General features: G+C 40.8%; 1 protein-coding gene across 2 annotated transcripts in view; it reads right to left on the bottom strand.

The window, feature by feature from the left end:
* Nrip1 (nuclear receptor interacting protein 1) overlaps window positions 1–25,468 on the bottom strand; it is an 83,852-nt gene that overhangs the window by 19,190 nt on the left and 39,194 nt on the right. For both annotated transcript variants that reach the window (XM_057764619.1, XM_057764618.1), the window contains one exon: window positions 22,771–22,882. The gene's annotated coding sequence lies outside the window, so the exon portion shown is untranslated. The remainder of the gene's footprint in view (window positions 1–22,770; window positions 22,883–25,468) is intronic.

Below are 25,468 nucleotides of genomic sequence, written 5' to 3'. Positions count from 1 at the left end.
CTTTGCCTGCACTACCCTGGGAGGGAATAACATATCTTTTGCAGGAATGGGAAGGAGGCCAGCACTGGCCATCTGGCTCCACATGTCCTTTCCTGAAGTTAGCCCTGCAGCTGTGCGAAACTCAACGATGGTGAAGAACTTCTGACTTTAAATCGTTTTACTATTTCCCTCCTATCCCAATAAATGCACTTCAAAATTTTCTATTAAATTTACTATAACACTCCCCCAACCCTGTCAAAAAAAAAAAAAACCCAAAGTAGCTACAGGGTGAATTTTGTACTTCCATTAGTGAAGATGTCTGCATGCGTCTGTCCATCACTAAAACCAACAACAAACATGGCAGAGTGAGACTAGACAAACAATTCTCTTTATGTCCTCTTTATAAGGCACCATTACCTGCATCTAGTAATTCTTATCCCGTGAAATTTAAAAGTAGATAATTCTTATTTTCACATGAGTTAGGCAATTTTAGTGACTTGAAGTTACTGCATACACATGGATAGAAATACCATATTATGGGCAAGCATGCATGCATGTGGTTTGTGTGTGTGTGTGTGTGTGTGTGTGTGTGTATGTATAGGGTGGTGCTGGGGGAACTGAACTTGAAATTTTTTATATAAAATTCTCACTTACAAGGAGGACGATTAAGACTCCAGCCAGTAAATACTCAGATTTGGGCAAATCTTTTCACATGGAACCTAAGCATGTGGATCCTCCCATCAACCCACGGAAAAGGAGACATCAGAGAACATAAGCATCCTACTTCCTTGCCCATTTCCCTTCTCTCACTTTCTAAGTCTACCTGAGACCAGAAGGACATCCATCAGGTGAGATTCAGCCATGTCTTTCAGCGCCACCAGCGGCAGTTCCACTCCAGAATGAGGTAAGCGTACATTTCTTCCTCCCCTTTATTCCTGCCTCCCTGCATTCCTGTTCTTACCTTATTAATTCTCAGGGCTTAAAGCCTGGCATTCAGACCCCGAAAGGCTTCGAACCCGAAATGAAAAGCAGTTGAAGAACTACACTACAGCATTAACACCTTCATTCTCAGTTTCCCAACAAAAAGGCACCTAAAAATAAATCAATAACCCTGGGAAATGCTGTACTGAGATGGGTTACTCGCCCCTAAAGGCTGAGCCATTTCTTCCGACCATGGGTTCCTCTTAAGCAATGCAATTATTAATGCTTCACTGTGATTGGGAGTGCGATTTTCGAAGCCTTAGTGTTTGTTATGTATATGGTTTGTTAAGAGTCCATGTCAGGAAGCAAAAGTAAGAACCAGAGCAGAGGTGATGAGGCCTTAAAGGAGACCATGGAATTCAAGCCGTGTGTGTAGGCAGATGTAAAATCCCAAGCTATACTTGAGAAGATGGTGGGTGAATTGTGAAGCTGCCACTGGCTAGCAAAGGCCAGATGTTAAGATGTTGAGATAGACGGTGGGAGACCATGATTTAACCGACTTGTACTATCATTGGACAAATACGGCCCCGTTTTGAACGGAAAACAGACACGACATCTAACAGCAAGCAGCCCTCACACTATATCAAAGCTCATCGATGAAGGGGAATAGGGAGAAGGGCTACTCTCGGCCAGGGAAGGCTGCCTGTACCTGGGCACTAGAAGCAGCTCGTTTCTTCTGCTTCTGTAAACTACTGGGCCTTTACACATCTCCAACTCTTCCTAAACTTTGGAAGCTCCGAGTTGTAGATTACAGACCTTGCCCAAAATGTTTAGACACTTGCTAAACTACAGATAGGTGTATCAATTATTCCATCGTAGAATAATGTGGAAAAACAGAAGCAGAAGTTCGACTGCTAGCGCTCTCTGGCCACATTGCACTAAATCACTTCCTTCATGCACCTTGCTTTTTGCTAACAGTACTCGGCTGAGGGGGTGAGACATAAGCCTAGATCAGGCCACGTGGGCCGATATTTTTTAAAACTCTGTTGCTACCAAAGATACTGAAGAAAAACAAAGCACATTATTTCCTCCGTGTCCTTTGCTCGACATGTTTAAAAGCAGAGGGCTCCAGAAGTTCCTCTGGATGATTCCTCGGCTAGCTCCTGCCAAGGCTCTGACTATTTTACCGCCTTATTGCAAAGGGCTAGCACAGCGGGATGTGATCCCTGGCCTTTGCTGTTCTGCTCTGCCCTTTAGCACAGATGTTCCTTCCAGGCACAAGCATGCACTTCCTACTCCAGATGGTATAAAACGCCTATTCAATCTTCCTTTGCTTCTAAAAAGGAAGCAGCACTTCCGGGTAACACCGCAGACCTTTTGCAGTAAAGTTTTAATGATAATTATGATGGGTATTAAAAGGAAAACATTTACACATGATTCCAAGTTTGCTTCTAATGAAGAGACTAATACAGGGGATCTGGAGAGATGGCTCAGTGGCCAAGGGCAAGTACTGATTTGATTCCCAGCATTCACAGTGGGCAGTTCGCCACTGTTTCTAACTACCGGGGATCCCTAGCTAGAGGAGGCTCCATAGTCCTGACTTCTGCAGCACGGGCACTCGTGTGCACACACCTACACTCATACACACACATACAAGCAATTACAAGTTGGAAAATGAATGTTATTTTTGAAAGACATTAATACACTCTTGTATGGAAAGGGAGGAAAAAGAAAAGACACAAAGGGGCCACTCTCCGCTCAGTTTCTCCACAACAGTCTTGGAGGCCGTGTGTACAGGACAAAGGCTGACAAAGCACCCCATGGGTGAAGCCGAGAGATGACTGAAAATACTGTCCGCTTGCAATTAACAGGTTAAGCAAGCCCATCCAGGCCTTTTGTTCGAGGCCTCTTTTTTCCTTTTCCCCCCTACCCTGAACTATTTACTCGGAATAAGTCCTCACTGAATAAGTACTCAGAATTCATCCTCATGAATACGTTACAAAACCTAAATAAACTCTTTTTGAAATAAACAAGAGACAAAGACATCATTTAAACAATCTACAAGTTTACTCTGCATATGGTTTATATGAAAATGGATATTGAACTATGAAATGATAAAAGCGGTTAGGTTAGGTTTCTCCATTCTGTTTACAGGGAAGAACATGGAACTTCCACAACAACAAAAACTTGACATTGTCATGTCTACCTGCAGAAAGGGGTTGTGACAAAATAAGAAAGCTCATTTGTGGAGGAAGATGACCCTCCAAAAACGTACGTGTACAGAGGGACAAAAGAAAAACACAAAACAAAACAATTCATTCTGAGGGAAACAAAACCCCATGGTGCACTAAAACTGTCCCTAAATTTGGTAATTATTTTCTAGTGTGATTATTTGATAGCATGAACATTACAAAGTAGAACGTCTTGGAGTTTGTATTCAGAATAAAAGTGTCAAGTTGAGTTCTGCACAGCTGCATGACAAATTGTGAGGTGAAAACACAGAAATCTACGATATCGGTAATATCATAGATGGTATGATGTGTGGATGAAGATTTATACATCGGTAAGATTCCTTAAAATTCACTGTTGAGCCGGGCGGTGGTGGCGCACGCCTTTAATCCCAGCACTTGGGAGGCAGAGGCAGGCGGATCTCTGTGAGTTCGAGACCAGCCTGGTCTACAAGAGCTAGTTCCAGGACAGGCTCCAAAACCACAGAGAAACCTTGTCTCGAAAAAAAAAAAAATTCACTGTTGAAGTCAGGGAAAAGGGCTCACACAGTATTAGCACTTGGAGAGCTGAAGCAGGAGGATTGCCTTAAGCTCTAGAAGAGCCTTGGCCACACAGTGAGCTCTAGCCTAAGTCACACACAAGTGAGACCTTATTTGAGGAAAAAAAAGAAAGAAAAAAAAAACCAGTAACATAAAACAGATGTGTAAGCCTTGGAGAGCTTAGGTGTACACAGCCCCCAACAAATAAGTATGCGCTTTAGATCATAAGCGTGTGTTTATAAACTATTCTAAAACTGTAATGCTAATGTGAATCCAGGATTGCGGGAGGTTGGGAGAGATTTAACTCTGCAAATCTTGACTATGCCATGGCTATGACAGAAAGTTGGCTCTCAGGCTTGTGATCCGACCCAAGGCCGACACTCCCACCTTCATCTGACGACTGTGGTGTTGACTAGCTCTGTGCTGCGCCTGCGCATGTGTGTTTCACCGCGCTATTCCTCACTGGACCCCTGTAGCACATCCTACAAACTGCAGCCAGAGCTTGCTGTCACACACTCTATCCCGTCCCAGGGTAGGCGTCTGACTGCATCTGGGCTAAAGCTGAAATTCCTCTCTATCCCACTACTGAGAATCCAAGGCCTGACTTCCACGGTCAGCCTGAAGAACGAGCTCACAACATCCAGTCCCTCTCTCCACGCAATGTCAACATTGTAAAGAAGACCACGGATAGAATTTTAATTTTCCTAATAGAAACTCTTTTAAACACCGAAAGAAAGGTAAAATTAGAAAATATTGTTTTATTTAATCCAAAACATGTAAAAACCAATACAAATTCTAAAACTTACTAAATTGTTTTAGCTGTATGTTGTGTGTCCTTCACCCTCACTGTGTTCCCCAATGGGAACAGCCACACATGGCTTTCTGCCGTCACACAGGGCTGGTAGCTCTAGTCACACAGATTCCTTTGCATCTTTGACCATGGTGCTTTCTCACCTTAGGCTTCAAAGTGTGCAGTTCCTTCCCAGAGAGCTCCTCTTGGTTCCTCTCATGACTGGCTCCACAGTCTGCTTCTCCTTGCCAACTTAAATGTCACTTCCTGAAACAAGCCATTCCACAACTAAGTCTCTACACCCAGTCCCTGGAAAACTGCTCAGGAGACCCTGTTTCCAGAAACTGAACAGTCTCTACACCCATTCCCAGACAATGTGCCCAGGAGACCCCGTTGTGCTGGGCCTTCTTCACAGTCTAAATTGTCTTCCCTCGTTTTCTTTTTTTAAAAAAAGCTACCAAAGTCTTCCACCACCACCAGACTTTCCTTGCTATAAGGAAAAGGCTATTTTTATTCTGTTCTTTATAGGGCATCTGAGGCACATTTTATCGAGCAAATGCATGTCTAGTCATGAAGTACGCACAAACACACGCATAGAATTCTGAGAAACAATGGGCACGGATTCCCTGCAGGGGGTAGAAAGGAAAAGATCTCCATAACTATTCAAACCGCCCTGTAAACACTAAGGTGTTCTATACTATATAATTGAAATGGTTGTTTTTATGCCCTACAGAATTAATAATTCCTTCTTTTCCAATCAGAATACTGTATGATAAAACAGGAAAACATCATTTCAACTCACAGCATATCAGGTAGGCCTAACATCCCATACTCTTGTCTGTTGGAAGAACCACCCAACTGCTAATCAATTGGACAGTGACTCTCGAGAGTCATATTGCCCCCATTTTTTTAGAATGATAATTTTAAAAACTACTCAAAATTCTTTAATTGCTCAGAAATTTCTACAATTAAAGGAAAAATAAAGAAGCCTAGAGTCTGTTAACTGAGCATTACCTAAAGAAAGCAAAAGCAGCGATTTGAGCAAAACAGTCTTTTTCTACTCCTACTGCTCATTTTCCTAAAACATTACTGTATTTTTGACTGAGACACATAATTCCCTCACATATGGAAATTTGCTCACTAAAAATTATGTACAGACTTGATAAGTATCATAATAAAAACAATACAAATAAGAATTATGTAACTGACAGACAAAATACGTGCACTGGAGAAATTTATATTATTATTGAAACCACAGGTTTTATTTTAGGTTGAGTAGAAGCAAAAGTTAATAGGTAAAAATCAGTAAAAAAAACCCAGTGTAAGTGAAAGGGGGAAACTGTACCAACCACTCTGAAGTTCCAGTACAGCTCTTGGAGGCATGACAGTACAGTGACCTGGCCAAACCCTCTGCAACGAGCGCAAAAAAAGTGCCATCAGCAAACCTCAGTGGAGGCACGTATGTCTAAAAGGGAAATGTGACTGCAAAGTCACCATCTCATACGTGATGCTCCATGGCTCTTCTATGTCTCTCCAGCTAATCCTCGTGGGAACATTAGGAGAGCGGCTGAAACAGCCCATGTTGCAGAGAGATTATTTGCTGGGACACTTTGCCCAGCTGTTGAACTAAAGGACCCCGCCTGGAGGTTTCTTTCCCGTAACGGGATGGACTGGAAACAGTTAAATCGCCAACTCTAGGACGAGTAAGCTAAAAGCCTTTTCTGTGTTCATGTTGCAGACCAAGTTCCTAACCATAGGTCCAGTGCACACTGGGTTTCCTCACTGCCTCCACACTTGGTTGGTTTGGCTTCCTACAAGAATCTCTAATTCTTTGTTCATTTCTCCCCTGCAAATAAAACCTTGTCATTGATATCAACCTAGGTGGACGGGATCAACACGCCCATGGTGAAATCAAGTCTTGTCAGCTGTGCAAACTATGACTTCTTTTGTGGACCTCCTTGGATTCTTATCTGGAGGGACAGACTGGTCGACACCCACTCCACCCCAGAAGTCTAACCTCTCTATGAGATTACAGCCAGCCCGGTTCATGGCCTTGACAGCTCAGTATTTAATTGGCCTTGAAAGCCTCCTTGTCCATCCAGCAAGAGCTACCCCTCTCAGCCCAGGGAGACTACACTCCTAAGAAGACACTGCCCTAACAGAAATCAAGAGACTACACTATTTATGAATGGACTATTCAGAAATTTATTGCAGATCGCCATAAAATTTTCTTTAAAACTTTTGTTTTTCTTGGTGATACACAATATTGTCACCACCTATCCTTGGCAGAAAAGTAATTCTGGTTTTATATCCTTAGGTAGCAATCCATAATAGTAAATGGTATATACGAACATAAAACACACACACACACAAATGCAAACACGCATATGTTCATGCATGGTATCATTTTACTTCAGTTTATATTCTATTTAGTCATAAACTAGTTTAATTGTGGCTACAGGTGTAAAACTTGAGTAACATGAATATGTCAGTGAAATCAATAAACAGTGGCAATCCTATGACAGAACGGCAGCTTCAAGAAGCTAGAGGACATATGAGTCAGGTCCAGTCTGGATGCAAAGCAAAGCAGCAACCTACAGGAGTCCGGTGCTCTCAAGACTACGTTAACTCTGACGTTAACTCTGCCAGTTTCTCTGTTTATTATTTCTATAATAAGAAACAAGAAAAAAGAAAAAGCAAATTTCACTTTTGGTGCAGGACAATTGTCTATATTCTGTCAATTATGTTTTAAATAAACGCTGACTGGCCAGTAGCCAGGCAGGAAGTATAGGCGAGACAACCAGACAGGAAGTAGAGGCAGGTCAATGACAACAGGAGAATTCTGGGAAGGAGGAAGCCCATTCCTCCCCAGTCCTGTCCAAACCACAGAAGAAGGAAGATGTGATTGCCCCGCTGAAAAAAGTACCGAGTCATGTGGCTAACATAGGTAAGAATAATGGGTTAATATAAATTATAAGAGTTAATAAGAAGCCTGAGCTAATGGGCCAATCAGTTTATCATTAATATAGACCTCTGTGTGATTTCTTTGGGGCTAAACAGCTGTGGAACCTGGTGGGAAGACAGAAACCAGGCAGGACAGAAACCCCAACAACACACTTTGGTATTTGTATTTTTCCTTGGTTCTGGTGTTCATGGAGCACTGGTCCAGGCCCACATAAAAGTTAAATGCCAAATAAGAAAGAAGTTTGTTTATTAAGTAGGTTTAGGAAGGTGTCACACACATGATGTCCTCGTGAATAATTTTTACTTTATGGCTTCAATTAATCGTCATAACTTCCTTCCTAACTTAGTTACTTAGGCCTTGTGGACTAAAGCCGGCATAGAGTTTCCCTGAACTGTTAAAATAACTAACTTATCTTAGTTAAGACACATAAGTTCACAAATGAAACTACAAGAAAGTCATAACTTAAAAAAAAAGCCTTAAAAAATATTCAATATCACAGTATGTCAGCACATGAGCAGGAACAAAGCAAGCGGCCACTGTGGTAAAGGGCTCCAGGGATGTAATCACAGAGGACCACTGTGAGGACCACTGTGAGGCCCAGTCAGACATCTCAAAGACTAAAGCCAAAGAAGCTAAAGACAGGGTATCATGGCTCTTCAGAAAAACTGAACTTCTGTTTCTTCAATCCCTACAGTACTTTCAGAAGCAAAACCGACACGGAAAGCTCATTTCTCTAGGCTCAGTACAAACCAACGATGGAAACAGACAAGGGAAAGGAAGTGTGTGGCAGGAGGAGTCTCTATCTGCAGTTGTTCAAAAACAATTTACTGAACAGCTAGTATGTGCCAGGCAACAAGTAAGCATCACGGACACTCTGAAAAGCAAAACATAGCCTTGGTCTTTGGTTTTTGATAAGAAACAAGAAAATATAAAAATCCAGTCTCTCTTTGGTAATTGTAGTCTTCCTTCCCTGTTTCCTTGGTTAGTTATTATGGTGTTTTTGTACATGTATGCATAATTGTACGTGTGTGCATATATGCATGCCTAATTTTTGCTTCAAAAGTGTGAAAGACTAACAACTTATAAGGAAATGTTTCGGGAATTTTGTTTAATAACCCTTGGCTTTTAGAGCCAGCATTTTCCAGCCAATGTATGATGCCAACCCTCTAGCATTTTCAAGTTATATGTTTTTTAAATTGGCTTATAACAGAGCAGTTTCCATGAGGATGCCATTCAACCTTTTGGTGACCCTCCCGCCTTGCCCCACTACATCCATCCTTTGTTTGTTGTCCTGTTCTTAAGGTGAGCCCACCAGGGCTCCAGTGAACAGTGCCAAACCCATGGTCACACAGTGGCTTCTAACACAGCCTGGGTCACAAAACAGAAAGACAAAGGGAGTGGGATTGGGAAGGTGAGAGTGAACAGGAATGGAAGAAGATCGAGAGCGTGGGCAGGAAGGGTAACAGGAACACACTAAATACCTGTGTGAGGCTGGCAAAGAACAAAGTCAATACGAGCTAAAAATAAATAAATAAACAGATAGATAAAAAGACTTAAAACTTTCTAAAAAAAAAAAATCAAAAATTTAAAAGTACCTAAAAAATTTAAAGCTAAAATCAGAAAAGACTTTAACAAGTTTTTATTATGGAAAATAAAATATTCTTGTTCTTACTTCTGTGCTTACGTCTTTTATGTCTTCTCTATCTTTTCTGATAGTTGGAAACCCACAAACTAGTTGCACTAAAATACAGCACTAAGACAATTAATAGCTATATTTGATTAAAACTATACTTAATAATGCTAATTTTGCTGTGTAATATAAAAGGATTTTTTAAAAAATATATCATATCCTCACCAGACATCAAGACCTGAAGTATCTAACTTTTATAACTGTTTTATGTCAGAATTTGTATATTTGTTTTTGAGGTTAGCAAATGTGTGAAATGCTGTTCTACTCCCCCCTCCCCATGGGTGAGGAGGGGGCAAATTTAGATCACTGCCCATGGCCTGGACAGGTCCAACTGTAGCTGGAAGTCTTTATGAGGCTTCAAAGTTAGTATGCACAGGACAATCATGTGTTCATTTACATGAAAGCAAAAGCTAATCTAAGCATGCAAAGCAGTAACTCATTTCAACAATCTAAGAGTAAATAATGAAGCAACTTTAATCCATCACTGTATTAGCAGATGCGCTCTGCTCTGAGATCGAGTGCCTGGGCTGTATTCAGCAGTCTGAGTCATGGGCAAAGGAGGAGAGGACAGCCACAGTTCACATGTGGCAAGAACCTGGGGACAAGCGGGATGGCTCGCTTCTCTTCCCTCACCAGACAGATGTGCACACTGCCAGACAGGCAGTGACCACGTTTCATGAGCGCCTTGGAATAGCAAGGGACCCAACTCTAACGGCAGAAATGCGAACCATACTTAAACATAGTACAACATCCATCAGTTCATATAGACAATCCCAAACTACCCACTACAAGTCCCAATCTGAAAAGAATTCACAGTGTTTTGATTTGTTTGTATTTAAAGCGATCAGAAAGAAGACCACGTAATTTCTTTTCCTATCACAGATATCTAAGAATATAATGTTTATACAGAAGAACCATCGAAAGAATAAACTAAATATCACATTCCTTAATGCAGTTTAAGACAACATAGCAGCTGTTTCTCTTCTCTTTAAAATAAAATATCTTACTGAGCCTCTGCTCTCCACTGGACCTTTAAGAATATGATGTACTGAAAATAATTTCCTAAACTAATTACATACACAACAATTTCCATGACCCCTCCTACTTCGTAGCTAAAATCCCACAGAGTTAGCGTGAATCGCGTCTTTGCCTGACACATTTCAAGCAAGGAAACACATTAGTGCCTCAAGATTTTCCAGGGTTCCGTTATCAATCAGCTTACGTTCCTAGTGGCTGCCTTTTAGCAAAATTATCTTACTCGAATGAACTCATGGCTGAAGTGAACCAAGCTGTAGCCTACTCCTCCTTTACACGCTCATTCATTTCTTTCTCTTTTTTTCTTTCCTTAGACTTATAGCACGTGCCAGAGAAAGAGCGCATGTTAAATATTCCTGGAGTGTCACAATATGTCATACAATCAAACAGATCACAGCCCTACCTTTCTCTCACAGCAGTGGTGCCAAGCACAGGTACACCGAAGCAATCAATTTGTTCTGCAGACAGTAAGACTTTCATAGAATACTAATGCAAAACCTCTTTTCTTTCTCCTTTGCCTTGGCTCCCCAATGCCTGGGTCCCGACCAATACAAGGAGGAGGGCGGTATGTCTTCTGCTGAGAAAACCACAACCACTAATCAAGTGAACATGTACAAGGGCACAGGACTAAACCTCCACCAAGCCTGAGTCAGGGTTTGAGAACAGCGCAACACATGCACAGCACAGGCAAAATCACCACACACACACACACACACACACACACACACACCATGAAAACACAGATGTATCTACTTCTGTAAAACAATTCGTCGTATTTTATCATTCCTCAGTTTTTAATCTCAGGGGGATAAAATTTGCCACTGTTCAATGGAGGACTTCTATCTAACAGCATCCAAAACAATTGTTTTTCCACTGAAGGGGACCATGATCTGTTGTGTTAAAATACTGTTTTTAAAAATGAGACGTTATTACACACTGTGCTACCCACTACATAACTCACGCATAGAATTTTCAAGTATTATGAAAGGGTTAATAGATTCAGCAATGGATTCCTCTGATTTTACACTGAAGATGGAATAGCTCAAGCCTACTTCAGAAAAAGCATGTGCCTTAATAATAACAATGAAAAATAATCCATTTATCTTGAAGCTATTACACTAAGAATAAGTCCATGCTATTTAAAAATTATTTTCAGGTCTCAGAAAAGGTTTAAAGAGTATCTGTAACACCGGATAATTTGAAGGCACAGGAGTGTATCTGATATCTTAAATCTAAGAGTTTTAAGGTTCTTTGTAATTAGGCATTTTCATTTGGCTTATTTTTCTTTTATTCAACACACAAGAGGCACACCAGTCATTGGGTAGGGCGATGACAGAAGTTGTTAAATACTTTTCTAACAACACACATTACCTGATTTTCATTTGTCTGCCTTACCGTCTGAATACCTTGAAAAGTCCTGGTATTCAAAGGGCTGCAAACTAAGCTATAATTAAGAACAGAATAGAAAGCTCCATATAACTGAACAAACTTCATTAGGAAGCTTCCTCAACCAAGTCTATTTTCATATAAACAAATGTTCCACCACTGTTAAAATACTGCTTATCTTATTCTGCAAGCTCCCTTTATTTACTCTGCATTCTTCCCTTTTCTTAAAAAAAAAAAAAAAAAATCAGCAGCAACAACTAAGAAATACCAGGGAATTCAGTAAAGTATTGCAGTAATGCTTAATCAATACCTTTGTCCTTGACATGCTGACCATGTCATCAGGCTACTGTCATGTGATATCATGTCATTTCTCCACCTGGCTCCTGACCTTGTCCTCTAAATGACCTAAAGCTTCCCTCAAGTAGCAGGAGGCCCCTCCCCGCTGTCTCAGCAAGGTCGAATGGGTCAGCTTGTCCTCATCTATAATCCACCTCCATTTGTCAGCAGGGAGGCTGGAGGAGGCAGGCTTGCTACAAGGGGAGAATGCCCAATTAGGCAGCTGTCACACAAAGCATAGGCTGCAAAATTATCCCCTGTCAAAAGAAAGAGCAGCTGCGGGTGCCAATTAGAGCAACCTTTCAACCCTTTAGGTACTGGAAACTCCACAGAAGTAAATGAAGAACAATTAGTGATAACAAATCGATGAATTAGGACAGTAAATTAGAAATGACTAGCAGGTGAGCATGGGTCATACATGACATTTAGGGCATACCAGACTCCAGCCAAGGGCAGGACTCAGCGAAACACAGCACCACGTCCTTGCATAGAGATTCCCTTCCAATATATCTTTTGGCAAACCTGAAATCCTTTAAGATATCCATCCACACCTAAAAATATATGTCTTGATATGTGGATCCTTTTTCTTTTCATGGACTCAAACACATGTTTCTTAACAGGAAGAAAATCCTTCAGAAGAACAGGTCTAATGAATTCTATCTAGATAGTCCTATACAATCTACCATGCTAGCCACTCAAATGTAAAAATCTTAGTATGGGCCACAAAAATCAAAAGTATCTGTTAAAATAGTCAAGCTGAACATACTATACATCATTATAAACTACTTGGCTAGACTCTACTTGAGTCCTATTTGCAGAAAAACATCCACCTGAGGGAGCAATGGGGTCTGAATTCCAAGGAAACTATTCTGCTAATATCATAAAACTAATATTAAATTTCTCTACTCAAATGTAATTTTTATATAAGGAAATAACTATTGTTAATAGTATAGATAACAATAAAACTACTGTCTTTCATTATTGGGCCTCAATACTACAGCAGCGTTGTGCAGAAGTCTCAAGGAGAACAATCCACCTCTTCTGGACTCTACCAGGCTGGCTACTGGTTAGTTTGCACAGCCCACAACAGAAGGGGAGTCATGCAGAGCACCAACCCGCTGTGAAAAGGGAATCCAATAAGGCTGCTGCGGATTAACGGACTTGGTATCAGCAGTCTTCAAATGTCAAATGCGGTGAGAAACAAATTTTGTAAAGTTCATTTTAAATGCATTTCAATTCCTTGAAACTTGAAAAACCTGAATGATAGAGACTGGTGATTTTAAAGAAGCAGGCTAAAATGCTCTGGAAGCCACCTCCGTCAGAAATGGGTGATGGCAGGAGGAGAAAGGAAGGTGACCCAGCTGTCCTATACTCACCTCCCTCCAGTACAGCACAAATAAATCACAGCTGCCAGAGGGAAGAGTTCTTCCTCGGGCCATTTGATAAAATTTCCAGGACGTAGGTGTCCTGGAGAGAAAACGCAATTCAAAGTTTGTCTCGGGATTGAGATTAGATTTACAAATTATGTTCTGCCTCAATAAAATAAAATAGGCATTTACACAAATTTTCTTAATTTTAGAATGCAACCCTGCAATATCAGACATGAAGCAAGCAAAGAAACAGCAAGCAGACAAGGAGGAAAGAGTTAATGCCTTCAGAATTCAGTTTCCATCATACATGGGTGACTATCTCTTTAAATAATTTAAATCCTCTCCATCAACTACAAAGCTGTTTTGAAACCATTTAGCTTTGTTCTTTACATGTGTTCTAATTAAGAAATGACCTTGTCATCACACACACCAGAAATCCGGGATTATTTCCTACAGCAAGAAAAATTCATAAAGCCCCCCAAAAAAGAAAGAGTGAAGGGGGGGAACAGACTTCTTTCCCAGTTCCTCACTAAGGAGTTTTTGGTTGACTGAATGCTGGAGCAGTTTCACTGCGTAATTTTTTTGTTGTTGTTGCTGAATGTCACAGGGCGGGTTAGCGTGACCTTGAGCGGCAGCAGCAACCCAGCAAGGGTCGAGATGCCTGCAGGCGCCCTTGTACTGGATTTGCAAGACAAAAACCTTCAAACTGGCTGAAGGACATCTTAAATCTCTTCAAAGGTTTCCCGAACTAATCTGGGCTGCTCTTAGCAGGATCAGTGCCAGTGTGAGAAGCAAAATTAAAAACAAGGTCTTTGACAGGACGTTGTCTCCCCTTAACCCTTCCAGAGCAGGACAGAACAAATCACAGGCATTCTAGAGGGATGGCTCACCTGGAAGCACTCTTTCCTAACAAATTATGTAAGCGGGAAAACACAAACAGGATGGGGCAACTGTTAGCCCTCAAAAATAAACAGTCCTTCCATTTTGCTTATAATGAATTCAAGTTGAATATTTTTAGTGACTATACATTAGTGCCATAGAGATAAACTTAACCTACAGTTAAATCTTTTAGATTTGTAAGACAATGACAGCCTAAATCTATGGAAATCATTCCACTGACATTAATCTAGCAGTTTTAGGTTGTGAAGAATAAGCTTTGGGCTGGTTAAACCACAGCTGTCAGGCAACTGCACATACCTCGCTACAATGTCAATCAAACAGTAACATGTATCCTGGGTAGGACCATGAGCACACTGAGAGGGAAGTGGGAAAACGGGTAATGCCCAGTCGTCTTTCTTGTAAGAGGCAAACATGCCATTTTTGTCACTGTTCTTAGAATCTCCAGGACAGGCCAAAAGAGAGAAGATAGTGGTAATTCAGGCTCGCCATGGCCGAACGTGTCTCCCCCAAATTTATGAGTTAGAAATGGCATCCTCAATTTCATTCACTAATGGTGCTAAGCAGGTGGCGCCTTCTCTGCTGAAGGAATTAGGATTGAAGGATGTCATGAAGGTGAGACCCCTATAAAGGAAGAAATAAGCATTTAGCTGGTGGGGTTTTTCTCTCCCCATGTGATGCCCTCTGTGCTATGTTAGATGCCCCAAGAAGCCATCACTAGAAGCCAAACAAATGTCACAGAATGTTCTCAGACTGTTCGAGCAGTACACAGGACCCCGAGAAACACTTTCGTTTCCCTTTCCGTTACTCAGGCTTGGCTATTTTGCTAAAGCCAACAGAAAACAGACGAAAAAGAGGCGGGTGTCTGTTCTTCCCCAGGCAAGGCCTTCGTAGTTTATTGAGTAGCGATAGCAGGCAAGTTGTCAAATCGTTATTCAAAAACTGAAACAAAAGATTGTTCAAAACAATCCTCGCATTCAGAACGCAGTTGAGAGGAATCAACCGGGCCCTGCTGTTTCTGGACCAGGAGACGGCTCAGCAGGTAAAGGCGCTTGTTGCGCAAGCGAGGTAATTTGACGCCTGGAACCTAAATGAAGGTAAAGAGAGAGAACAGAGTTGCTCCCTGACCTGCACATGTGCACCCTCCATCCGCACAATGAACAAAAAAGAGTAGTTAGTGTAAGGCTTGAAATTTATGTCGGCCCAAAAGGTTGTAAATTATTCCCTTCTGAAAAACAGAATAAGTAAGTTTAAGATTCTGCTAGATTATCAGTTGCACTTTCACCCACTTGAACTCAGGTATGCGGTTGCCAAAAATACAGGACGAGGGTTGCAATACCTGGTGAGCATATTCCAAGACTGTGCATTGCACATGCAAATTCTTTCTTTGTTCTCAGCACCAAAAGTCGGGGATCATACACTACTAAGCATTAGGAACGGAAACATGTAACAAGTGCACTGAACATTCTGGGTAGGGATAACCTGGGTTTTACTCCCTGTGGGTATGCAGATGGTGGCGCACGGTGGCTAAAGATAGGAGTGTGCGCTAACCCACCAGAAGAGAATGGCAACTATTCTGGGCCACAGAAGTGAACTTGAAGGCAGAGCAGAGGAGGTGGAACAGGAAGGGGTGACTATCTCTTGTGTCTAGAGATTAGGCTAACAATGCTACTAGGACCAAGGCCTTTTGAGTCAAGGCCGTGCCAAGGAGCTTAGACCTTTATCTGGTGGGAATGGAAGGTTTAGAGGAAATGATATGATTCAATGATGTTTAGAAAACAAAACAAGCAAACAAAAGAAGCTGTAGGGTTGTGGATGGTTTAGAGAGAAGATAGGGTAGACCAGTTGGTTCAGAGAAGAAATCACAGTCAAGTTAAAGCTGCAGGCAGCAAAGTCAAAATCATCCCAGAAAATAATGCAATCAGGATTGAAGATTTAAGACACAATTTGTGTCACAAAAAGTGCTACAAAATAGATGTTCTTGAGTGGTAAAAGAGGAAAACAAAATAACTACTAGGTTTCTAGCATAGGTGTATAAAAATACTGTGCTGATAAGATCTACATGAAATTTCAAGGAAAAAAACCCAAAAATTTTGGAGAATTTAAAATATTAACTGGGTGTAATTCAAATACAGTCTTTATTACTAGGCAAAGGCTTTGCTTATTATAAAAACAGGATATACCATTTTATGTCAATGTGAAGGCATATTTCTGCTTTTCTTTCTGTTTGCTTTGTTTATCTGAGCAAGGGTCTCACAACCTACACAGTCTGGGCTGACCTTGAACTCTTCCTTCTCCTGGTGAAGCCTCTTAAGTACCACGATTCTAGGAATGTGCCCCGGCGCCCAGCTCAAAGGCATATTCCTTTGGCTATGAGTGAGCAAGTGGAGTAGAGGTCTGGCTTCAATTATTACACAGTTGCTGAAGCTAAGAGTTTCATACAACACTAGTAAGGGAAAAAACCTACCTGGTAAACATTTACTGAGAGCCTACTATGTTTAGAAGAAAAAATTAGGCGATTAGAAGACTCCCAATATTCTGTGGGCTTGACGCTGTGCCTCGAGATTATCGTTGGCAACCATCCTAAATCCCCAGCTCCCACCGTTACATCACCATACAATAAGAGGCTATGAACTGTTAGTAAATCAAGAGTCTGATGAGTACTCATTTTGGGATTACCATTTAGCTCCAAGGTCCACGCTTGCATTCCCAGAACTCTCAGGAAGACCCAGTACTCTGAGAATTGAAGAGTCGTTAAATCCTCTAGAGACTGACTGTCCTGCTAAGACCTCAGAAAGAATTTAACAGAGTATCAGCCAAGGTAAGAGAGCAGGGAGTGAAGAAAAAAAAGCAGGAGTCACTAGGGCCAAGGAAGTATCTGCCAGAGAGCAAAAGGAGAGCCAGCATCTGGGGTCAGGCTGAGACAAGAGGAAGGGAAGGACACGCAGAGGAGAAGAGGAAGAAAGACTTAAGGGGAGCCTACCACTGTCCCCAAAGAAGGCAGACTTCATCGTAAGACTTCATTAATAGCCGAACTTCCCACAATCTCTCGAATGGGAAGAATTTGCACAGGAGAAGGACATGGAGTCTCACCAGTTATAAAAAGGGACAGCTCTTGAAAGCCAGGGTCACTGATAGTGCATGACTAGGAATGACCTTATGAGTGTCCACAAATAAAATAACTTCTCCTTGAGTAAGCATCTCTGTCGTACGACTGCCAAGCTGACACTGGTAAGAGGTTCCAGCACATTCTTTGTCTAGACATTAATAGAAAGGTGGGTAACATGATGAACTCTGTTGAAGTTCAAAAGAAAACTTACAAATCTAAAACACAAAAGTTGGGTCCTGTTTAAAAAAATGCGTAGAACATTCTGCTGGAAATCTGGAAAGTGAATACTCATAACAGTGGTCTCAAGTGGGCCAGGATGCTCAAGGGTCCTTATTCAGGGTGCACAAGAGGTCAAGATGGCCTTCATGAGATTAAATGCTGTGTGTTCTGGTGCCTCTTTCTAGTGTGATGTGTGTACTCAGAAGCCACGTGCCATTGTTTTAATGACAAAGGAATTGCACCTTTGAGCATTTTTGCATTTCAAACTTTTCTCAGTTAAAATTTCTCATATGGGAAATAACAGGTGTTATGGCTGACCTAGACAAAAAAAAAACTCACTTGGGTCCTTAACTTATTAAGAATATAAAGTAGATCTAAGAAGTTTCAGAAACACTGATGATATACTGGGGAAAATGCCAGGAAGCAGCATGTTGACTGTCTTCAAACAGAATGTTTGTTTTCTAGTCCATTGTAACTATGACAGATAAGGAATGTCCTCAGTTCAGGGTGTGGCTCAATGGTAGAGAATTGCCTAAAATGCACAAATCCTTAGATACATTCCATGTCTGGTACCATAAAAGGCAAAATAAAAAAAAGAAAAGGGGGTGTATTCTCTGTATTGAAATATCCCCAAGATTTAGTTGAAAGAAAGGGGTATCTGTTTTAAATGAATAGAAGATGAGGGGGGAGTTGGAACATTTTCCATCTTCACAGTCACATCATTCCGAATTTACCATTAAGATGTTCTGGTCAATGCTGATGAAGAAGTTGCTGTTCGGTAAGAAATGAGGCTGTAAGGATAACCAATGGCACACCTGTTGGCACCAGTTTTACAAGTTTTTCAATCAATAACATACTGGGCTAACAGTCAAACAAAAACACGAAGAAAATGAAGAAAGCACTGAAATTAAACATATGGGGGTGGGGGAGAAAGAGAAGGGAACTGATTCTAAAGGCAGTAGTCCACGGAGGTGGCACGTGAGCGGGCCAAGGGCGCTACCAACTGAAACGCTTTAGGGGATGAAGGACCATGAGATTAAGAAAGGAAGAGGTAACACAGCACATTCTAGAAACACTGTCACCTCCTCAAAGAACAGAATCTGCTGGTCAGTAGGAACTTTCCCAGGGTGGGGCACTACTACCATGAGCTGCTAGCGTCTGGTGCAATATTTGGACGTGCAATCTGTATGCCTTTTGCTTCATTTCCACTGACAAACCAGAAGCCTTTGAAAATCAGAGTGGATGCTATTAGAGCACGGAAATGGCCTGCCAACATGGGAGAAACTGAGCATTCACTGTACACACACGGGAAAGCACTGGCCTGGAGGAGAGCTCGGGAGGTATGACAAGGGGAATGTAGGACACAGGACTTCTCACTGCTGCTCACGCCACCCCAGGAACCAGCTTTCTGGGTGGAAACACAATGGATCAGTAGCTGGAAAATGAGAGTTAAGTCTGATACCAGAAGTGGAAATCGTGACTACCAAAAAAAACAAAACAAAACCAAAACCCTTGTTGTTCGAAACATGCCAAGTTCAGATGGCCAAGAGTGCACACATGAAGAAGAACCACTTAGCCACCCAAATGAAAAAGACCAGGATCTGTTCAAGAAAGTGGGCTTACAGCCGGTTCCGCATGATTGTTTTATTTACGTCATTTGGACCCATCACAGAATAGCAGAAATTTCAAGCACATCCGGAAGTTTAGTACAGGAAAGGTTTCCCTCCCAAATGACGCTAGTCGTTTTAATTAGTCGTAAGAGTCAAGGAACAACCATTCTTTACAGATATCAAATTCAGAAGGAATGTTAATTATGCTTTTCCCATTGTAATGATGTCAGGATTAATTAAGAAGGTTTTGCTGCCTTTCTATGGTTAGGCTGTGACAACCACTCAAGTATTAAATATCTAGAAAAACAACACAAATAAATCGGAGTTTTGGGGGAATCTGTTGGTTAAGACGTTGGGGCAAGGACCGCGGTAACGGGTACAGGCTAAGGCTCTGAAATAAGATGGCTGGCTGTGAGAAAGGGAATTATAAGTAGATGGGAGTAATGTTGGAAATTAACAACACTTCATTTGAGCCAAGCATCAAGATCCTCTTACCAGGGTTGCCCATAGCCAGTGACACTCCAATGGGGCAGCCAAACCGGTTGGTGGCAGCCAACTTGACTTATGGCAATTAATTCCAATTAAATGGACTGATCTGGGTTTTGCTGGACCACATCCTTGCAGCCTTGTGCAGAAGTTGAGATGCTCTGACAAACTGCTATGTGCTAAGCAAACAGTAATGCATTATTATCTCTACAAAGCCAAGGGGTTGCTTTCCAGTTTCAATCACCTTGGCTCAGCAAAGTTAGTGCAAAGTGAGGTGCCTCAAGACATCTCCACAAAAGGTTTCTTACCCCTACTTCTACATTATTTCTTCTTATCATTATTGCTGTTAATCTCTTATTGCAGCTAGCTTTAAATGAGACTTTACCACAGGTGTGCATATACAATACAGTGTACGGTACCTAGAGAATTCTATAATAGCTGACTGTCAGGCCTCCACTGGGGAGAGGGGCATCTCTGGATCTGAAGGACTACTAATTATTTAAGACTAATTATTTTTTTTTAAAATCTTTCTTTCCATTTGTTTAAAGTGAGAACACAGGCCAGAGTTTGTGTGTGTTAGAGAACAGTTTGCAGGAGTGAGGTCTCTCCTACCACTTGGGTCTGGGAGACTGAACGCAGGCATGGCAGACCACGTCCTATGTACAGCGGTGCCGCTAGCCCCAGAAGCATTTTAGAAAGTTTTAGGAAGACATTTCCATGTATTTTTTCTGCTGACCAGGCAATCTAGTCTTTATACATCTCTTTTCCAACATAAAAGTTAAATGCTCAAAACACTGGTTGAAAGTAACCTACGATTTAAGCAGACTAGAAAAATTACATTATATACAAATCTTCGTAGTGTAAAGGCCTATCTCAAAAGCAGTTCCTTCTGCGGAAAAATTATTATGTTTAGCTATTTAAGCTAAACTGACTCCCAGTCAATTACCATCAAGTCTACCCAAGATGTCCGTTTTTTATTTTTTTTTTAATAAAAATAAGCCAATGATTACTGGACAAAGAAAGCAGGTAGAGCTCAGACTAGAGTCCAACAAAACTTTACCTACTAAGGGTCAATTTCTTTTGTTAGTTACTACCTACGATAACTCCATTTCTTGAAAGAGCTGAGCTAACAAATATGGAAAAAAATAGCATAGGACATTAAAAGCTTCAGACACCTTCCATGCTTTATACGGTTTCCAATATTTAACAATCTAATCATTTCTTCAATCCGCTTCTTCATTAAAAAAAAAGATATTAGTGCTCTTAAAAGTATGACTGGTGTTTTGTGGTTATAAAATAAACTATGTCAAAGAAAACATATTATCTTCAACTTGCCAGACACTGGCCTACCAGATCTTATTTAGGGCGACACTGTCTCCTTACTGATGGCAAGCCTGCTAAAGACATTAAAAATATCAAATCTTACTTGACCATGGCTCTGAGGAACAAGTATATATTTGTGTATAATATAGACGTATATGTGTGTATATAATGTACCTCAGGCTGGCTTGCACCTTACTGTGTAACCAAGGGTGGTTTTGTACCCAGTCTCCCGTCTCTGCCTCCTCTGTGCTTGGTAGTACAAGCCTGTGCACTCAGTCTGGTTTTATGCAATGTTATGATTGAACCCAGGGTTTTGTGCTTGTACTTTATCAACTGAGCTACATGCCCAACTCTGAAAAATACATTTTAGAAAATAAAAACCACACATATCCATCTTAAAAATCTTGAAATCGTTAAGGGTATGGAAAAGATCAAAAGTAAATAAGTTAATCACTATTGAGGATGAATTTTTATATTTTCAAAGTTGTCCACTGTTCTCAATAATCTTACTTTACTTAGGAAGGAAAATCTACATGATAGTTTCCCCTCCCCCACTTCTTTTCTTGAGATAGGCTGCCTCTCACCAGTCTGGCCAGGAACTCAACACTGCCCTGTCTCAGTCTGCAGTGCTGGATTACAGGGCCACCGCAACAGCTAAACTTGCTGATTTTCTAAGCCTTTTGCATTGCCTATATGTTTATCCGCTCACCACCAGCGTAACTGCGGCTTCTGGGAACTCAGTAAAGTAAGGGTGTTGGCGAACGCCAACAACCTCATTACACCTGGGAGGGCCCCCTTCTGATATTCGTTTTGGCCAATGTTAAAGTTGAGAAGGGAGTCCAAGGTTTCAGCATATAAATAAACAAAGTTCGGCATAGGAACACATAACGTGCATAAACAAAATAACCCTTGTTAATAAACAGAAGCAGGGTCCATGTAAATTCTACCTCGGAGGAAGCGGGCGGATGTGAAAAATGAGAGCAACCAAACACTGCTAATTTTATGCAGTTTTTAAAACACAGTGCTTTAAGGATTTTCTTGGCGAGAAGAAAAACATTAAGGAGAACAGTTAAGTTACCCTCATCGCTAGGTTTTCTGAATAGAAGTTGGCTCAAAGTTACCGTTCCTGTTTCCCAGTATCGCATCAGTTCATACAAAATGGATTTGGGGTGCAGCAGCTACTTCTTCTGACCGGAGAGGGGTCTCCAGTTCTCTACCTGAACGCAAAGTCCTCCTGAGAACTTACAAATATAATAATGGATGGCTTTCTCTCGCTCGCACAGACTGTGGAGCCCAGGAATAAATCACGGCAGGGCCAAGGCTGAAGAGCAGTCCTTTCGTTTCGACTGGAGTTTACTAGTCACTCACCTCCTTTGTTAACTCAAACCAAATCTTTTATCATTTCTCAAAAGTGCCTTACAGGAGGTAACCACTTTATACAAGTAATGGCAGACCTATTTTATGACATGCTCACAATAACTAAACACTTCCATTTTCTTCTTCAAACAATAATAACTTTTTGCATGAAACCGCATTACTATTTCTGATATTAACCTTGCATTTTCTTTGGATCTGGGTATAAAAAAAATCAAGTATCATCACCACAAACCCTATTTGTTCATGCCTTCTCTACAGGAGTAATCTACCCATCTCTGTTCACAAGAATTCTGGTTATAAACACTCAACATCTTTCACCACTTGCTTAAATTTACTGCAAATTCCTTAGACTGGATCTTATATGTTTTCTTAAGCACACTGCCTAAAGAAATAATTCACACAGGTAATACACAGACTACAGACCTGGTAATTGTAACTGAGAAAGAACTCTCTTAAACACATTAAAGCCACAATGAAGAAGCCAAAGAACGGAGGCAAAGGATTCTCACCGTCTGTCTCCAGTCTGAGCCTCTGCTATGTGGGAAAGGAAGCTGAGAAGGTTGCTGAAAACTGGCTCTGATGTCATCGGAGTCTTCAGATTCTCCTCGGTCAATGGTGCACCTTAAGAGCAGGAAGAAGGCAGGTTGGCAACCATTCCAAACCGGATTTAGAAATATTATTTTGTGACATTCAATATTATTTATCTCAGAATCTTTCATTGTTCAAATTCAATGTAAAAGGAGTATTTGACAGACAAATATAAAATTCTTATGACTATCAACTTATTAAAGGAATAAAAAGGTCCTTGCTGAGGAGAAATACATCAGCTTCTTAGAAGATGCTATGACAAAACGAACAATAACAAGGATGTGTTGTTGATAAAAAGTGCCTGTTAAATTACTTTAATTGCAAATTTCCTAGTGTTCTGACAAATTCGTCCATTATGACCCACCCCATAGTTATATGTATCCCTAAAGACATCTTCAAAAACGAAAATAAGAAAGAAAAATAGTTGGAGGTTTTCTTATAGTCATTTTTTTTTCCTCCGAGACAGTGTTTCTCTGTAGCTTTAGAGCCTGTCCTGGAACTAGCTCTTGTAGACCAGGCTGGCCTCGAACTCACAGAGATCCGTCTGCCTCTGCCTCCCAAATGCTGGGATTAAAGGTGTGCACCACCACTGCCTGGCCTTATATTACATTTCTTCAGTTTCAAAGTACCAGCAATTTAACTTTCCCAAAATAACACCAGCTGTCTTACGTTTGTACAAAGTCGGTGGGACAAAGTTAGACCCAGGTTTGGTGTTAACAGTGTCAGACTGGAAAAACAAAACAAACAAGCAAACAAAGAAACATCATTGGCCAGCTGAGGTAAACTGAGGCAAGTCCATGCAACTGTTAGAGCCCAGCACTACTATATTAATACAGCAATGATGAACAGAGAAATTATCCTCGAACAAGAAACTAGATAAAAGCAAACACGCTCATTGTAATTCCATTTGCATACAATCCTAGACAATGTAAATTAGCATACTATGAAAAAAAAATGAGGTCAATGGGATTTCCTGGGAATGGATGTTACACAGGGAGGGAATTCAACAGGTGCCATCTTAAACTGTGGTGATGGTCTCATTTTGACTTGAAATGCCACAAAATGTTTTATACCCCTTAATGTGTCAATTGGAAACCTAAGATTTACCCTATTTTAGAAGAAAATAAAGAACAACGGGGGGTACGTAAAATAGCAAACAAGAATGTTTATAATATGCATTATTTCTAAGAGCAAAAATTAGAAATAGTTATCATATGTTGATTTTAAGAGCCCCTGAAAATAGTTAAATAACAATCTATTATACCACTGGATAGTAAGATATAGTATCTTATGTATAAAGTATTATATAAGGAAACTGAATTACACTGAATGATATTTATTAAGAATTAAAGAAACAATCCTATGTTTGACATAAATGGACTTTTGCATGAAAACTGCACAAAATTATTTTCTGCTTTCGAGAATAATATTCTTTCCGTTGACATATATTTTGTAATTTTCTTCAATAAACATATATTACTAGCAAATAAAAGATGAAAATACCAACCAGAAAAACTTGTACCTGCCTAGTAGAGGTATAAAATAAAGGCAGCTAAGAGGCAGTCCAAGTCACAGAGGTGGTTCTGCTGTCTCCACCGAGTGACCTAAATAGGGAGGGGAGGGTGAACCGGAAACAGGGAAGCAGTCATTAAGCGGCACGTTTTCTCGCTTACCGAGCAGTTTATTAGGCTTGAGCATATTTGATCTTTCTAGTGAGGTTATATGAGAACAGCAGAGACGGAGGAGGGTCCCAAATTCTCTATTTTGGAGTCAAATCAGACCTTGATGATAAATTCAGAAAGGAGAGCTCAGAGAAGATGGGGAGATCGCATTTCTTTACAATATACAGAAGGAAGTCATTAATAGGTCAACTTACAAACAACCATAGTTGGTATTATATTTATTAGAATACTGTAGGCACCCTGGAGATTCGCTACATCCTAATGCTTAGCTTTTAAACTCTGCCCAACATAAGTTCTAAGTCCACCTTGCCTTGGAAGCGAATACCAAACCTCTGACATCCTACTAAATGCAGGCTTTTGTGCCGTTACATTTCTTCTCTTCTTGAGAAGAACCATTACTTGGTCTTTAAATCGGGAAGAAGAGCGTGACCTGACTGTGTTTCAGAATACAGCACAGATGAAACTTTACAATTCTATGCTTCAAGGAATAGTGTCCTTAGCACTGTCCCCAAACACGGATATTCTATGAAGAACACCACCCGCTCCTGACAAGAGGAAAAGGAAGATTTGTAATGTGCCACATTAAATGGCTGTCCAGGGTCTGGTGATGATGGTGGAGCATAAGGAGCCTCCACAGCACGCATCCAGCTTACACTCCAAGGGCAGACAGCTATCACAGTCCAGCACAACCGAAGCGTCCTGCACATGGGCAAAACCCTATAAAACAGCCTAATCTATGTAGTGAGACTTGTCTCAAAAAAGAAACAAAACAAAACAAACAAACAAACAAACAAAGAAGAGAACATAGATCTTCCAGGGAGCTGCAATGTGGTGGCGTCTGATTTGTATGTCACATTTGTGTACAATGGTCTGTTCTTTAAAATGGTGTTGATAACTGGAATATTGTATCTATGCTTGAAGATGCTTTGTGTGAACC

This window comes from Chionomys nivalis, chromosome 3 (genome assembly GCF_950005125.1).
Source record: "Chionomys nivalis chromosome 3, mChiNiv1.1, whole genome shotgun sequence".
NCBI classification, from domain to species: Eukaryota; Metazoa; Chordata; class Mammalia; order Rodentia; family Cricetidae; genus Chionomys; species Chionomys nivalis.
This window is presented reverse-complemented; position numbering and strand designations above follow the sequence as displayed.